The sequence below is a fragment of the Oryx dammah genome, unplaced genomic scaffold (genome assembly GCF_014754425.2).
Source record: "Oryx dammah isolate SB20612 unplaced genomic scaffold, SCBI_Odam_1.1 HiC_scaffold_3, whole genome shotgun sequence".
Taxonomy (NCBI): Eukaryota; Metazoa; Chordata; class Mammalia; order Artiodactyla; family Bovidae; genus Oryx; species Oryx dammah.
Genome location: NW_024070187.1, coordinates 36,227,966 through 36,244,093, shown reverse-complemented (window position 1 = coordinate 36,244,093; position 16,128 = coordinate 36,227,966). Strand labels below are relative to the sequence as shown.

Below are 16,128 nucleotides of genomic sequence, written 5' to 3'. Positions count from 1 at the left end.
ACTCCAGAGAGGTAAAGAGAAACAGAGGGAGAGAGAGAAGTATCTAATATACAAATCTGTTCGTTTGGAACAGTATGCGATTCCTTTCTCCTCTGGTAGTCTACTATAGACATTGAATGATAGGATTTTGTGTAGGGAGGAAAGAAATATAAATTGGCAAAAGGATTAAATATCACATCTGGGTTGTTACGGTGCAGAGTGTTTATTAAAAGATATTTACAACCTAAAAGCTGAGAGTTATGTTTTAGTCAGCAGACATATTGAAGACTCAAGCCCAAGAGTCAGCATGGCAAATAACCCTGGGAAAACTGCTCTGAGGAGGTGAAGGGGGAACTAGAATATAAAGGAGTTTTGCAACAAAGGGCAGGAGGTAGAAACAAAAGATTACTGTTAATAAAAGAAAACTAGATGTCTCGAGTGAAGGAACTGAGCGGCTTTTCTGTGTGTAGGAAGATGTAAGAGTCTGGGCTCAGCGAAGTCATCCCTTTGATATGCACCTCAGCTTTCTGGGCCAATACCCTGTGTCCTCTCATCCTGAGTCTCCTCTGGGCGCACCATGGGAAGTGGCTGCAGTCTGATGATTGCTGGATGGCAGGTACTCTTTGTTTCCTCCCTGAGTGCCCTCAGGGCTCACCAGCTCACTGTTGGCAGTGGCTGCAGTTGCTGATGACTGTGACATCCTTTGTTTACTGATATGGCAGGCAATATTTTGTTTCTCAAGAGCATGAGAACAGGAGCCAGGAAATGGAAGAGTTCCGAGAATTCACAGAAATGTTGGCTAGAGCTTTGGATATCCTCACTACATGAACCTCTGGGTGGCATTTGGGTTCAAATATAAAGAACCATGCAAGTGACATGTTATTCGGTTCCTCAACTGCTCTTTACCCATGCATTAAAAAACTTCTTTTGTTTGTAGTAATTTTAAACTCTGCTGCAAACACAATTATAAGAGCAAGTCAAAGTTAGAGATAACAGAGGAAACTGAGAGGCTTCTGCTTAGAGAGATGAAAAGGTAAGGAGGATGCTTCTAAGTCTGGTTTCTGTTTCTGTCTGTTTTTCTTTAAATTTATTTATTTTTAACTGGAGGATAATTGCTTTACAATATTGTGTCTGTTTTGATAAGCCAACTTATTTAGCATTCAATAACAGTTTATCCTTTATACTTTGGAAAACACTTTACTAAAACACTTTAAAAAACACTTTACTAAAATTTCTGCGTGGAAAAACAACTTTATTCTTTCTATTCTTATATATTCTAGTCCCAAGTCCCTTTTCCTTATTGAAACCTCTGCATTTTTTATTTTTTAAAGTATCTTGAGTCTTCCTAGAAATATAACTCATATTACAGAATAGACTACAGCAGTGCAGACTTCATTGGAGGTAGACAACTGACTAACAGACTGCTTTAGAAATTGTCTGGATCTGGACAGAAGACATCCATAATAGACTTAAAAATGTTTCAACACTTTTACCAGAATAGTTAGGCTCTCAGAAATAATATGTGGTCTGACCAGAGAAATAAAAATTTGGCAGACACTTACTTGGAAAAAAAAAAACCTTCATGAAACCAAATAAGCCACACATCAGAACAAAATTTAGAAGATGCCAATACAAATATATTCTTCCTTCTCTAAACACAAAATAATTCTTTAATAAATTTATCTATAACGAGATTGTTCTGCCAACATGATCTCTATCACTGAAGATTTAACTTCATGTTTACCCACTGTGTTCCAGGAAATGCATGCTGTATAAGATGTTGATAGGATTCTCATAAAAGTATTTTCTACGCTGATCAATTTGGGTAGCTGTACATCCACCTCCTGGAAATTCACAATGTACATATTAAAGTCTCTAGGAATTCCTACAGTAAAGAAATGGGCTTAACTCAGCAATTAGCAAAGTTATTTTGGCCACTAAATTATGGAACACTTCTAATATCTTACTGAATTGCTCAGCAGAATGTTTGGAGAGAAACTGTAATTCAATATCCGGAAGCAATTCATTTCCAAGCCCATCTGGGGCTAAGAAGATAAGAGACCTAGAATTATTTTTCTAGGAGTTTTGGATCTGATTAGTTGAGAGTGTGCTCACTAGCCCCTCTCTCATGGCATTCTGTCTTCCATGGCTTTTTTTTTTTTCCATCAGTATTATTTATTGAAGTATAATTGATTTACAATGTTGTGTTAATTTCTGCCATACAGCAAAGTGATTCAGTTAAATATATATTCTTTTAAAAATATTTTTCCCATTATGGTTTATCATAGTATATTGATATTGTGCTATACAGTACAGCCTTATTGTTTAGCCATTCTATATATAAAAGCTTACAGTTTCTGTTTCTGTTTCATAGATAAGTTCATTTGTCAAATGTTAGATTCTACATGTAAGTGATATCATGTGGTATTTGTCTTTCTCTGACTTATTTCACTTAGTATGATAGTCTGTATTTGCATCCATGTTGTGGCAAATGGCATGATTTCATTCTTTTTTATGGTTGAGTAGCTCATTGCATTGTTGTGTTCAGTAAATCAAAAGGGGAAGAGCCCCTGGCATGTGGATATCAGAAGTCACAGGTGCTGATTCTGCCACCAGTAACTGTGAATCCTTGAGGAATTTAAAATCTCTGAACTTCTGTCACTTTATCAACAGAACAGAATTAATCCCTGATTTTTTACACAATATCAACAAACATTAAAAGCCAGTTCTCAGGGAATTTACATTTTAGAAAGGAGGAGGGGCCAGAGGAGGGATAAAGAGAGAGAGAGGGGATAAATAGATTTAATAAATATAAAAATAAATAAGAAAATATCAGCTAGTGATAAGTTCTGTAAGAAGAGTTAATATGGGATGATGTGATAGGACCTGGATGACTGTTTTTGATTGAATGGTTAGGGAAAGACCCTCTGAGGAGATGACATTTAAACTGAAATTTGAATGACAGGCAGGCAGATATTTGAGATGAGACTCTCAGGAGAAAGAGCAGTGAACGGTCTTAGAGAAGGAGGCAGAAACCAGATCAGGGATGGCTTTGCAAGTCATGCTATTTGGATTTTATTTCAAGTACAACAAAAAGCCACTGGAATGTTCCAAAGACAGGAGCGACAGGATGCCTCCAACTTATGTCATAGCATGTTTATAAAGGTTAGATGAAGTATTGTATATGAATCAGTCAAGGTTCCAGGAGGACATCAGGTAAGCTGAGGAGAATTTTTAAAAGAGACCATTTGCCATGAGTAGGTTTTAGGGAACAACCCAGAAATATTTCTAGTTCAGTACCTGTGTGCTATTAACAAGGGAGCCCAAAGTCTAAGAGAACTGGCTATCCAAACCCAGAGAAGGTGGTTACATGGAGAATGTCAACTGAAAAGAACTTCAAGAAATGGACGCAGACAACCTTCAAGATCACAAAGGAAAGAAGCCACCATCTCATGCTACTCTGCGTCTTACTGGCTCAACCCCTTCAGGAGTCAGAAGTAAAGAAGTCCATTGATGAAGATCCACACAGAGAACGATGTGTGAAGATGGAGAAACAGCAGGAAGTACCTAGCACTCTCCACTCCTCTTGCCTCTCAGCATTCACTCCTGTCCTTTGCCCAGGTGAAAAACTTGTGTCCCCAATCAGTTACCATCCCTTCAAGGTTAATCTGGTCATGTCACCACCTGCAACCAAAAATGGGAACCACAAACAGTGTTCTTCATAAACTGAGTGGGAGGAAACATACAGAAAAGAAACAATTATTACAAGGCAAAGATGTTACAATCTCTGCTTCTGTAACTGGTCATAGATCTAAATTGTTAACACAGTGACTTTCTTCCAATCCCTAGTCCATGATTTCCCTGTCTTCTTAAAGCACATTGGTTGGATGGATACTTAACCTAATAACTTGAGTCAAATCTTTAGTCCTACAGGACCTGGGTCCTTTAGAGGTCTTGTCTTTATCATATTGCCACAGTTTTCTATTGCCAAGGGCCATGGTGTAATAGGGTCCTAAGTAGCTAAGAGTCCACTTGAGTTCCAGAAATAGTTCTCACCTCACCACACTGCAATCAATAGCAATTACTCAATTTCCCCTTGATAATCAGGATCATCACCCCAGAGAGTATAATAACCTCTTCTCTATCTATTGCTTTAGTAGTCTAAAATGGCCAGAGGGAAGACTCATTTCTAATTCAATGGAATTATTATTGAATTCCTTCACAGATGTACCCCTCCCTCCAGTAGTATAAACCCACTCAGACCAAGGGTGAACAGACAGGAAGAAAAAATTCCCCAAATTATACATTTGGTGTAATAGTTGGAAAGTCCGTTCTCAACTCCAACTCCCAGATACATGGATACATGGAAGATAGTACCTTATATTGGACCTGGCTTAAGGTGTTAACTGAATCTTGTACACAGCATCCTCACCTCTTAGGACTTTACTCCTGATGGTGCCAAAAATGAGCCTTCAGATGCCACCCCACAATTCCAGGAGACTAACATGAGCACCATGCCTGGTACCATATGGAGAGCAAGCCACTGGCCTTTGGTACAGGTGAACTGGACACAATGATGCTGTTGACAAATCAGTCTCAATTTGAGTATACCCACCCCTGTTGGTGAGCCTACACATAGTCTCCATTCCTGCCATCATATCTACTTAATATATCGCCATTGGCCAAACATATAAAAGTTAAGGGCAATAGGCTGACTGACATCCTGTTATCATCTTATTCTCTTAATTTTCAAAAGCACTCATCCACCAGTATGATACCCTCTAGTGGACCTTTACATCAAACACAAATTTCCCCCCACCTCTGCTATGCTGAAAGGCCTATCCACATACCTCTCCCCAGACCTTGTCACCAACATTCCTATGTTTTACTTCCCAAAGCCTTAACTGCTGGCCTATCTAGCTGACATAAATTCATACTGCAGGCTAGCTCTCCTTCCATATTAACTGGACAATCAGATGACTGCTTAAAGTTCTGCCCATTGAAAATACTGTCTTTCATTGCTGTCTTTCAGTGCCACTCCTAAGTGAGGCTATACATGGTCACTGTCCATTTCTGTTTGATGCCCACATACTATGCATTAACAAACCATCCTCTTTTATCCACTTTCAGCTGGTCATAGGGAGTTCCCCATGACACTGTAGGAGTCATTTGAGGGAATGGCAGGAAAGCAGTAGGAACAGCGACCACGGGAGTCTAAGCTACTCATTCATGCCATTTATTTACGCTTCCTGACTCTCCTTGGCCCTGTCTCACGTACACCATTTTCATTTTATATTGGAATGGTATGTACATGTCTACATTATGGTGCAATGGATTAGGTGCAATGTTCTCTAAACACGCAGTTCACAAAGAGCAGTTTGGGTCACATTTTCACTTACATTCAAAGATCAGGTGTTCAGTGTTTACCATGCCCAGTAGCAAGTTAAAAGATATTTTTCACGTGGAGAATAGTTGTCAGAAGAGGTCAAGTTTTCCAACCACATAAGGGTCTGCACTGTGAGCCTGAAGGAAGCCCTGTACACCTCTCTCTAAAACAAATGCTTAACACCATCAGGTCTAACAGGTCACAAGTGTGACCAACACAGTCTTGCCAAAGAGCCTTTTTTGTTTTTCTGACTCCCAGCTCTGCTCAAAACTGGCAGCATTACACATTTTCCAATAAATGGTAAGACTAGCCTCTCCACATGTGGTATATGTGGTCTCCCAGATCCAAAGAGGTTCACAAAGAGGTGCCTGTTTCTTGGAGTGAACCATGTAAGACACAAGGACTTACATCTCAGTTTAGAAGGGGTATCCCAATACATCCAAGATGACTGATACCTAAGAAACTCCACCTACATGACAGGCCCTTGAAATCAGCAGGTCTTCACTCTTCCTCTGACACATATCTCTTTTAAGATGGCACACAGATGCTTCATAGTTTCTGTTCACTGGGTACAATAAACATAATTTCATCAACTTAATGCACTAGCATCATGTGCTATAGAGTATCAAGATGATTGAGTTCCCCCTGAACCACATTATAAGAGGACTGAAGTGGGCTGACAAAGATTAGCTAGCCTTTAGGCAAGTCAGTATTCTCCTACCCCTGCTACTAGAAAGCAAAGTACACCTTACAAATTTAGCTGATAGAGATGCCAAAAAGCATTTACTAGGTCAGCAGCTCTGTACCAGGCAGGGGACTATGCTTATTTCTTGCCTGAGTGAAGATATACCATCCAGAATTGCAACTGCAACCACATTATCATCTTCTTATATCTGTGATGATCTACAGCCATTAAAAAAGGGTAAAATATAAAACAAAATCTTAATGAATTTCCCCCACTGCTAAATGGACTTACTAGCAAAAGCATGCAACCCAAAAGCATGCAATGCCCAACTGGAGTGGGCAATGCCAACCCACTCCAGTACTCTTGCTGGAAAATCCCGGGGATGGAGAAGCCTGGTGGGCTGCAGTCCACGGGGTCACTAAGAGTCGGACACGACTGATTGACTTCACTTTCACTTTTCACTTTCCTGCACTGGAGAAGGAAATGGCAACCCACTCCAGTGTTCTTGCCTGGAAAATCCCAGGGACAGGGAAGCCTGGTCGGCTGCTGTCTATGGGGTCGCATAGAGTCGGACACGACTGAAGTGACTTAGCAGCAGCAAAAGCATGAAAAGGTCGTTTCCTCAAACAGAAATAATACCTGGCCTCTTTTTCATGAATGCTGGGATCTTTTGCCCAGGTAGGTGTTAATATGCTGTGAGTTCAGGCCTAGAGTAGTAAGAAAGTAAATTGCCCTATTAGTGGTTGGTGGAGATCTTGGACTTTGAGGTCAAAGGGAGGTCTGATGGTACTCCAGGAGACAGTTGGTTTCCTTGAGTTTAAAAGGATGGTTAAATGGTGGTTTCCATAAGAAGTAGAATTCTGTATTTTATCCAGGGTAGCACCCTTGGGAATTGCCAGACCTCTGAATGGAGTGGCAGCATGGATCTGGAATTAAGCCACTCAACACCCACACATCATGCAGTGAGGGTGTGGACAGCCAAGCCAGTGGAATTTCCCATCTGGCAATGAGGGTAAAAGCTCAGGCACAGAGCACATCCATGGTGACTAGAACGGACTCAAACCAGAGGCCAGGTCTTGTGTAATCCCAAGAGACAAGGAAAAAGGGTCCATGAAAAATTCTTGGATTTGGATATCACATTACTCTGGCAACCTGCAGCTGAGACAGACTGCACATATTCAGTAAGATTCGCACAGGTATTTTGTCTGAGTGTATAAAGCATGTTGACACCTTGATATAAAAATACACAGAAAGTAGACTCCTAACCATACTCTGACAATGTGTCTAAACCCATGGATGATAATGCAGAAGTGAGCTAATGACAATAGGATGACCCTTTGTTTTCCTTCTCTTTGTCTGTCACTCTTGCTTTCATGCTGCTTCTTCTCAAGTCTTTTCATAATAGTCGTAACAGTCATGTCAACATACCAATATTAAATATAGTTTAAGAAGCACTACTATTGGAACACTGTATTCAAAGGAGAGGTTGATCCCCTGCTGCTCACATCCCTTGGATCAAAAAATCTTATTTTAAAAAGAACTAAAACTAAAATATTTTGTATAATATTTTCACAAGGAATATTTTTAAAATCACCCTTCCTATAAAAACAATGTAGCTCACTCCATCAGGACAGAGTTAATTAAAGGCAGACCTTTCTACACACTTTGAGAAGTAATTTGCCCAATGTCTGTGGCTTTCTGCATTATTCTAGCTCCAGCACAAAGAAAGCATTCTCTGCTTGCCTCTTGCCAGTTGCATAATGGCTAAAAAACTAGCAAGAGAATTTTCAGCCCAAAGTTGGAAGCTATGTTTTATTGGATTTTAAAAACACCCTTAAAAACACCCAAGAATTACATATTTTTTACAAAGTCAATGGTTCCTCTCTAGTTGGCAAAACTAATGGCATCTTATTTAACTCAATAGATGTTATACTTGCAATCTACCTGTCTGTTCACATTCTCCTCTTAGGATTTGAAATGATGCAAATCCCTAGAGAATTTTTTTGGTTCTAGATCAAGGAATACTTAAGCATACAAAAAACTGCAAAATCACCCCAAAAATAACTCTATCAAAATATTTTTTAAATCCTACTGCAAGATACTCATGGAAAATCATGGCCATTATCAATTCAAGAGTCATGACATTCCACAAAGGAAAAAAGAAGAAAAATTGGCATCTAGGTCATTATATGGTACAAGCTGGGATGCTCAGGGGTTTAAAGGGAAAAGACTCAAATTCCCCCCAGAAGTTTCTGTATACATATTTTTATAATTTATTCCCATTTGTTCTCATTTTTCTACTTGTGGCCCAATAATGATGTAATAGGATCTGGAAACATTCATCAGAATAGCAGGCAAAGGTTTTTTCATCAACATGAACTCATACATGGTACATGGTATGGCAGGAGGTCACTGCTTTTTGGGTCTATGAGCATCAAAATTTTGTTTTAGTTTAACTAAAATACTATACTTTGGTGTCTCTCTAGATCATGAATGTTTAAAACACTTGAAAATAGTGTTCTCTAGGATGTTGTCCAGAGAAGTTAGAGGTCCAGTGCTGGATGCCTCTAAGAGGTGTTTGTTTCTAATATGTACCTTTACAGCTTTTGCAAAGAGGAGTCCATGTCTGCCTCCTGGGACACCACAGCCTTAGAGCTGTAATAAGCAACTATTAGAAGGTGATTTCTCTCAGGATTCATAGTTAATGTTTTAAAGCTTCCTTTCCTTCCTTCAGCCAAAATTTGAGAGAATTTATATGCCCTTAAAAGTTGCAAATGAAAGAGTACCACTAAAAACAGCACAGTGGGAAGCATTGGTAGAGGAGCTTTCAAATCTACTATCAATAAGGGAACTGAGTAAACAGAGATAAAATATGACCCGTGAGGGCCCTTCTATAATTGCTTTAATTAAGTAGCATCCTCAGTGAACCTAAAATTAGTGAAATGTATTAGAATCAGGAGCAGATGCCTCACTGGTAGCTTGCTGACCAAGAAATGAGATCCTCAAAGTTTACACTGGTGCTAACAACCTAAAATGTATCTTCAATAGAGGGAAAAGGGATACTTCCTTCTTCTCAGAATTTATCTTCTCTGTAGTACTCTTGTTGGCAAGAACAGTGTGTTGCAGGTTTGGAGACAGTTCCTTTGCAAAGAAAGAAGACTTCAGTGGTAATAGTCATTGTTGATTAGTTTTTAGAGGGGGTTCTGCTTTCTCACCATGAAAGCAATGTGAATTCAAGCTTGATGTAAGACCTACAGTAACCCCATGTTAGCAAATATTTTATGATTAAAATGAAAACACATAGATTTTACTTCTGAATTGATGATGGACTCCTCTGAGATTAAAAAACAATACAGAGCAAAGTTTCAGTTTCTAGTTTCAGGGCGACCATATCTTCCTTTGTCACTGACAATTGCCTGCAATTTATCATCTCCCCAAAAAGGACTGCATAGGCCCATAGTTACTGCACTAAGAAATGCTAACGTGTTTGCTCCCATTCTCCATCTCCAGCCACACCACTCTCATAAATTCTGATTCCTGTTGTTACATAAATTAAAAATGTAATCAAACTCATGTGTCTGTGTGGTAGGGGAAGGGACAGTAAATGAGTTGGGAGTGCTTCTTCCTACCCATCTGTCATCAACCTGAAAAGACTTGATTGATTAGTTGGATTGTTTGTTTTACTAGAAAAAACTTACTAAAAGGAAGTCAAGTGATGTTATGGGTTGGGTAAGGCTGGTCAAGGCGATGTACTTGACCAGAACAGCATTCCTTTAAGAAAGAGCTCGCTACTTTCTTCAGGATCATGTCTGTGTTCTTCTAAGAACAGACATGTATGATCCATTCTGGTTGCACACTGGCAAGGCAAATCTGAATTAAAGCAGACGATGTCCACTTGTAGGTACCTCCTATCTAATATAACCGATTTAATCAAGTCAAGAGCAGAAGGATGTACAAGTGAAACCAAACCCGGTACTTGAACAACTTCACAGAACAGTATCAGAAGATCTAGTAAAATATATCAGATTAAAGACATCTTCTCTTCCCAAACTCACTACAATGACCATAAAAATACCAAAACTTGTAAATTCAGAGAGAGAAAATAGAAGACGAAATAAGGCTGGACCAAAGATGCTGACCCATTAGAAGACAGGAAATAGAAGGAATGGTAATAACTGAAATGGCTGATACAGGAGTGGCATCCGAAGGAGGAAGTGTGACAGTCCTGCCAGGATAAGAAAGGCCTAGGGCATTGGTTATTGACAGGGGGATACGGTGTGAGGTTGATAGCAGGAGGCCAGTTGAAAGCCAGGTAATTTCTTCCACTTGGTTGATCAGGGCAACTATTCCTCCTTATCCCCACCACCTACACTGCAACATGTAAACCAAAGGTAAATTTCCTGGAGACATTCAATCAGAAAGGCTTCAGATTGGAAACACTGGCTTCAATGAGTATGCAGAGACTTGGGGCTGAAAGTGAGATTAAGTGAAGTCTGCTTAGGTTTTCATTGCCTTCTCCCATTGAAACTTCTCTCTAGTTTCAAATGCTGGGAGCCAGAAATGTATCTACCATGAAGGTGACTGAGGACTCCTCTCTGGAGAAATTAACTAGCCACAAAGAAAAGAGCTAGAGTTGTAGACATTAAGGAGTATCCCAATTTTAAAAAAGCACTTCAACTCCCCAGTCAAGCTCTAATATGTTAGACAACAAGTCCTGCCCAAAGACAAGAATGTCCAATCAGAAAGGGAGTGAAAGGCTCAGATTTAAGTATCCCATCCCCCTAATGGCCTTGGGCTAATATTTAACCTCCCTGTGCCTCTGTTTCTTCATGTGTGAAATGAGGATAATAATGATTTCTTTGTCGTGGTTACTGTTGTTGATAGGTGTTAGTTAGCCACCTACACACTGGGTGATGTACACAACAGAAATGAATTGTCTCTTGGATCTGGAGAACAGAAGTCCAAGGTCAAGTTTTTGGCAGAGTTATTGCCTCTGAGGCCTCTCTTCTTAAGTTGTAGTTGACCACCTTCTCTCTGAGTCCTCACATGGTCTTGCCTCTATCTGTGTCCATGTCCTAATCACCTCTGTTTATAAAGACTCCAGTCATATCAGATTAGGGCCTACTCAAATGCCCTCATTTAACTTAGCTACCTTTTTTAAGAACCTTGTCTTCAAATACAGTCACTTTCTATCATCCATATCACCATATTACTTATACTTTGGTATTTTTTTTTAATTAATTTATTTTTTACTGAAGGATAATTGCTTTATAGAATCTTGTTGTTTTCTGTCAAATGTCAACATGAATCAGCCATAGATATACAAATATCTCCTCCCTTTTGAACCTCCCTCCCATTTCCCTCTCCATCCCACCCCTCTAGGTTGATACACAGCCCCCCGAGCCATACAGCAAATTCCTATGTGCATAAGTCTATTCTCTATGTCTGTTTCGCCATTGTTGCCCTGTAAATAAATTCTTCAATATCATGTTTCTAAATTCCATATATATGCTTAAGAATACAACATTTTTCTCTTTCTGACTTACTTCACTCTGTATAATAAGTTCTAGGTTCAAGCACCTCATTAGAACTGACTCAAATGTGTTCCTTTTTATGGCTGAGTAATATTTCATTGTATATATGTACCACAACTTATTTATCCACTCATTTGTCAGTGGACATCTAGGTTGCTTCCATCTTCTAGCTATTGTAAATAGTGCTGCAATTAACAGTGGGATACATGTGTCTTTTTAAATTTTGGTTTCATCAGGGTATATGCCTAGGAGTGGAATTGCTGGGCCATATGGTGGTTTTATTCCTATTTTTTAAAGAATCTCCATACCATTTTCCATAGTGGATGTATCAATTTACATTCCCACCAACAGTGCAAGAGTGTTCCCTTTTCTCCACACACTCTCCAGCATTTATTGTTTCTAGACTTTTTGATGGTCATTCTGACTGATGTGAGGTGATATCTCATTGCAGTTTTGATTTGCATTTCTCTAATAATGAGAAATGTTGAGCATCTTTTCATGTGTTTGTTAGTCACCTGTACATCTTCTTTGGAGAAAGGTCTCTTTAGGTCTTTTTCCCACTTTTTGATTGGGTTGTTTGCCTTTCTGATATTGAGTTGTATGAGCTGCTTGTATATTTTGGAAATTAATCCTTTGTCAGTTGTTTCATTTGCTATTATTTTCTCCCATTCTGAGGGTTGTCTTTTCACCTTGCTTATAGTTTCCTGTGCTGTGCAAAAGATTTTAAGTTTAATCAGGTCCCACTTGTTTACTTTTGCTTTTATTTCTGTTACTCTAGGAGGTGGGTCATAGAGGATCCTGCTTTGTTTATGCCATTGAGTGTTCTGCCTATGTTTTCCTCTAAGAGTTTTATAGTTTCTGGTCTTCCATGTAGGTCTTTAATCCATTTTGAGTTTATCTTTGTGTATGGTGTTAGGAAGTGTTCTAATTTCATTCTTTTATACGTAGCTGTCCAGTTTTCCCAGCACCATTTATTGAAGAGGCTGTTTTTGTCCCAGTCTATATTTTTGCCTCCTTTGTCAAAAATAAGGTCCCATAGGTGCATGGGTTTAATTCTGGGCTTTCTATCTAGTTCCATTGGCCTATATTTCTGTTTTTATGCCAGTACCAATACTGTCTTGATGACTATAGCTTTGTAGTATAATCTGAAGTCAGGAAGGTTGAGTCCTCCAGCTCCACTCTTCTTTCTCAAGACTGCTTTGACTATTCTGGGTCTTTTGTGTTTCCATATGAATTTTAAAAGTTTTTGTTCTAGTTCTGTGAAAAATGTCATTGGTAATTTGATATGGATCACATTGAATCTGTAGATTGCATTTGGTGCTATAGCCATTTTCACAATATTGATTCTTCCTACCCAGGAACATGGAATATCTTTCCATCTGTTTAAGTCTTCTTTGATTTTTTTCATTAGTGTCTTATACTTTTCTGTGTACCATTCTTTTGTCTCCTTTAGTTCAGTTCAGTTCAGTCGCTCAGTTGTGTCCGACTCTTTGTGACCCCATGAATCGCAGCACGCCAGGCCTCCCTGTCCATCACCAAATCCCGGACTTCACTCAGACTCATGTCCATCGAGTCACTGATGCCATCCAGCCATCTCATCCTCTGTTGTCCCCTTCTCCTCCTGCCCCCAATCCCTCCCAGCATCAGTCTTTTCCAATGAGTCAGCTCTTTGCATGAGGTGGCCAAAGTACTGGAGTTTCAGCTTTAGCATCATTCCTTCCAAAGAAATCCCAGGGCTGATCTCCTTCAGAATGGACTGGTTGGATCTCCTTGCAGTCCAAGGGACTCTCAAGAGTCTTCTCCAACACCACAGTTCAAAAGCATCAATTCTTCAGCGCTCAGCCTTCTTCACAGTCCAACTCTCACATCCATACATGACCACTGGAAAAACCATAGCCTTGACTAGCCGGACCTTAGTCAGCAAAGTAATCTCTCTGGTTTTGAATATGCTATCTAGGTTGGTCATAGCTTTCCTTCCAAGGAGTAAGCGTCTTTTAATTTCATGGCTGCAATAGCCATCTGCAGTGATTTTGGAGCCCCCAAAAATAAAGTCTGACACTGTTTCCACTGTTTCTCCATCTATTTCCCCTGGAGTGATGGGACCGGATGCCATGATCTTCGTTTTCTGAATGTTGAGCTTTAGGCCAACTTTTTCACTCTCCTCTTTTACTTTCATCAAGAGGTTTTTTAGTTCCTCTTCACTTTCTGCCATTGGGTGGTGTCATCTGCATATCTGAGGTTATGGATATTTCTCCCAGCAATCTTGATTCCAGCTTGTGTTTCTTCCAGTCCAGCGTTTCTCATGATGTACTCTGCATAGAAGTTAAATAAGCAGGGTGACTATATACAGCCTTGATGCACTCCTTTTCCTATTTGGAACTAGTCTGTTGTTCCATGTCCAATTCTAACTGTTGCTTCTTGGCCTGCATACAGATTTCTCAAGAGGCAGGTTAGGTGGTCTGGTATTCCCATCTCAGAATTTTCCACAGTTAATTGTGATCCACACAGTCAAAGGCTTTGGCATAGTCAATAAATCAGAAATAAATGTTTTTCTGGAACTCTCTTGCTTTTTCCATGATCCAGTGGATGTTGGCAATTTGATCTCTGGTTCCTCTGCCTTTTCTAAAACCAGCTTGAACATCAGGAAGTTCACGGTTCACGTATTGCTGAAGCCTAGCTTGGAGAATTTTGAGCATTACTTTACTAGCGTGTGAGATGAGTGCAATTGTGCAGTAGTTTGAGCATTCTTTTGCATTACCTTTCTTTGGGATTGGAATGAAAACTGCCTGTGGCCACTGCTGAGTTTTCCAAATTTGCTGGCATATTGAGTGCAGCACTTTCACAGCATTATCTTTCAGGATTTGAAATAGCTCTACTGGAATTCCATCACCTCCACTAGCTTTGTTTGTAGTGATGCTTTCTAAGGCCCACTTGACTTCACATTCAAAGATGTCTGATTCTAGATGAGTGATCATACCATCATGATTATCTGGGTCGTGAAGATCCTTTTTGTACAGTTCTTCTGTGTATTCTTGCCACCTCTTCTTAATATCTTCTGCTTCTGTTAGGTCCATGCAATTTCTGTCCTTTATCAAGCCCATCTTTGCATGAAATGTTCCCTTGGTATCTCTAATTTTCTAGAAGAGATCTCTAGTCTTTCCCATTCTGTTGTTTTCCTCTATTTCTTTGCACTGATCACTGAAGAAGGCTTTTTTTTATCTCTTCTTGCTATTCTTTGGAACTCTGCATTCAGATGCTTATATCTTTCCTTTTCTCCTTGGCTTTTCACTTCTCTTCTTTTCACAGCTATTTGTAAGGCTTCCCCAGACAGCCATTTTGCTTTTTTCATTTCTTTTCCATGGGGATGGTCTTGATCCCTGTCTCCTGTACAATGTCACGAACCTCATTCCATAGTTCATCAGGCACTCTATCTATCAGATCTAGGCCCTTCAATCTATTTCTCACTTCCACTGTATAATCATAAGGGATTTGACTTAAGTCATACCTGAATAGTCTAGCAGTTTTCCCTGCTTTCTTCAATTTAAGTTTGAATTTGGTAATAAGAAGTTCATGATCTGAGCCACAGTCAGCTCCTGGTCTTGTTTTTGTTGACTGTATAGAGCTTCTCCATCTTTTGCTGCAGAGAATATAATCAATCTGATTTCGGTGTTGACCACCTGGTGATGTCCATATGTAGAGTCTTCTCTTGTGCTGTTGGAAGAGGGTGTTTGCTATGACCAGTGCATTATCTTGGCAAAACTCTATTAGTCTTTGCCCTGCTTCATTCCGTATTCCAAGGCCAAATTTGCCTGTTACTCCAGGTGTTTCTTGACTTCCTACTTTTGCATTCCAGTCCCCTATAATAAAAAGGACATCTTTTTTGGGTGTTAGTTCTACAAGGTTTGTAGGTCTTCATAGAACCGTTCAACTTCAGCTTCTTCAGCGTTACTGGTTAGGGCATAGACTTGGATTACTGTATTATTGAATGGTTTGCCTTGGAGACGAACAGAGATCATTCTGTCATTTTTGAGATTGCATCCAAGTACTGCATTTCAGACTCTTTTGTTGACCATGATGTCTATTCCATTTCTTCTGAGGGATTCCTGCCCGCAGTAGTAGATGTAATGGTCATCTGAGTTAAATTCACCCATTCCAGTCCATTTTAGTTTGCTGATTCCTAGAATGTCGACATTCACTCTTGCCATCTCCTATTTGACCACTTCCAATTTGCCTTGATTCATAGACCTGACATTCCAGGTTCCTATGCAAAATTGCTCTTTACAGCATCGGACCTTGCTTCTATCACCAGTCACATCCACAGCTGGGTATTGTTTTTGCTTTGGCTCCATCCCTTCATTCTTTCTGGAGTTATTTCTCTACTGACCTCCAGTAGCATACTGGGTACCTACTGACCTGGGGAGTACCTCTTTCAGTAACCTATCTTTTTGCCTTTTCATACTGTTCATGGGGTTCTCAAGGCAAGAATACTGAAGTGGTTTGCCTTAGGTAAGTTTATTCCTAGATTTTATATATATATATATATA

General features: G+C 39.6%; 1 protein-coding gene across 1 annotated transcript in view; it reads left to right on the top strand.

The window, feature by feature from the left end:
* Positions 1-830: 830 nt before the first annotated feature.
* SPP1 (secreted phosphoprotein 1) overlaps positions 831-16,128 on the top strand; it is a 58,450-nt gene continuing 43,152 nt past the window's right edge. Inside the window, exon 1 of the mRNA XM_040237891.1 lies at positions 831-1,012. The gene's annotated coding sequence lies outside the window, so the exon portion shown is untranslated. The remainder of the gene's footprint in view (positions 1,013-16,128) is intronic.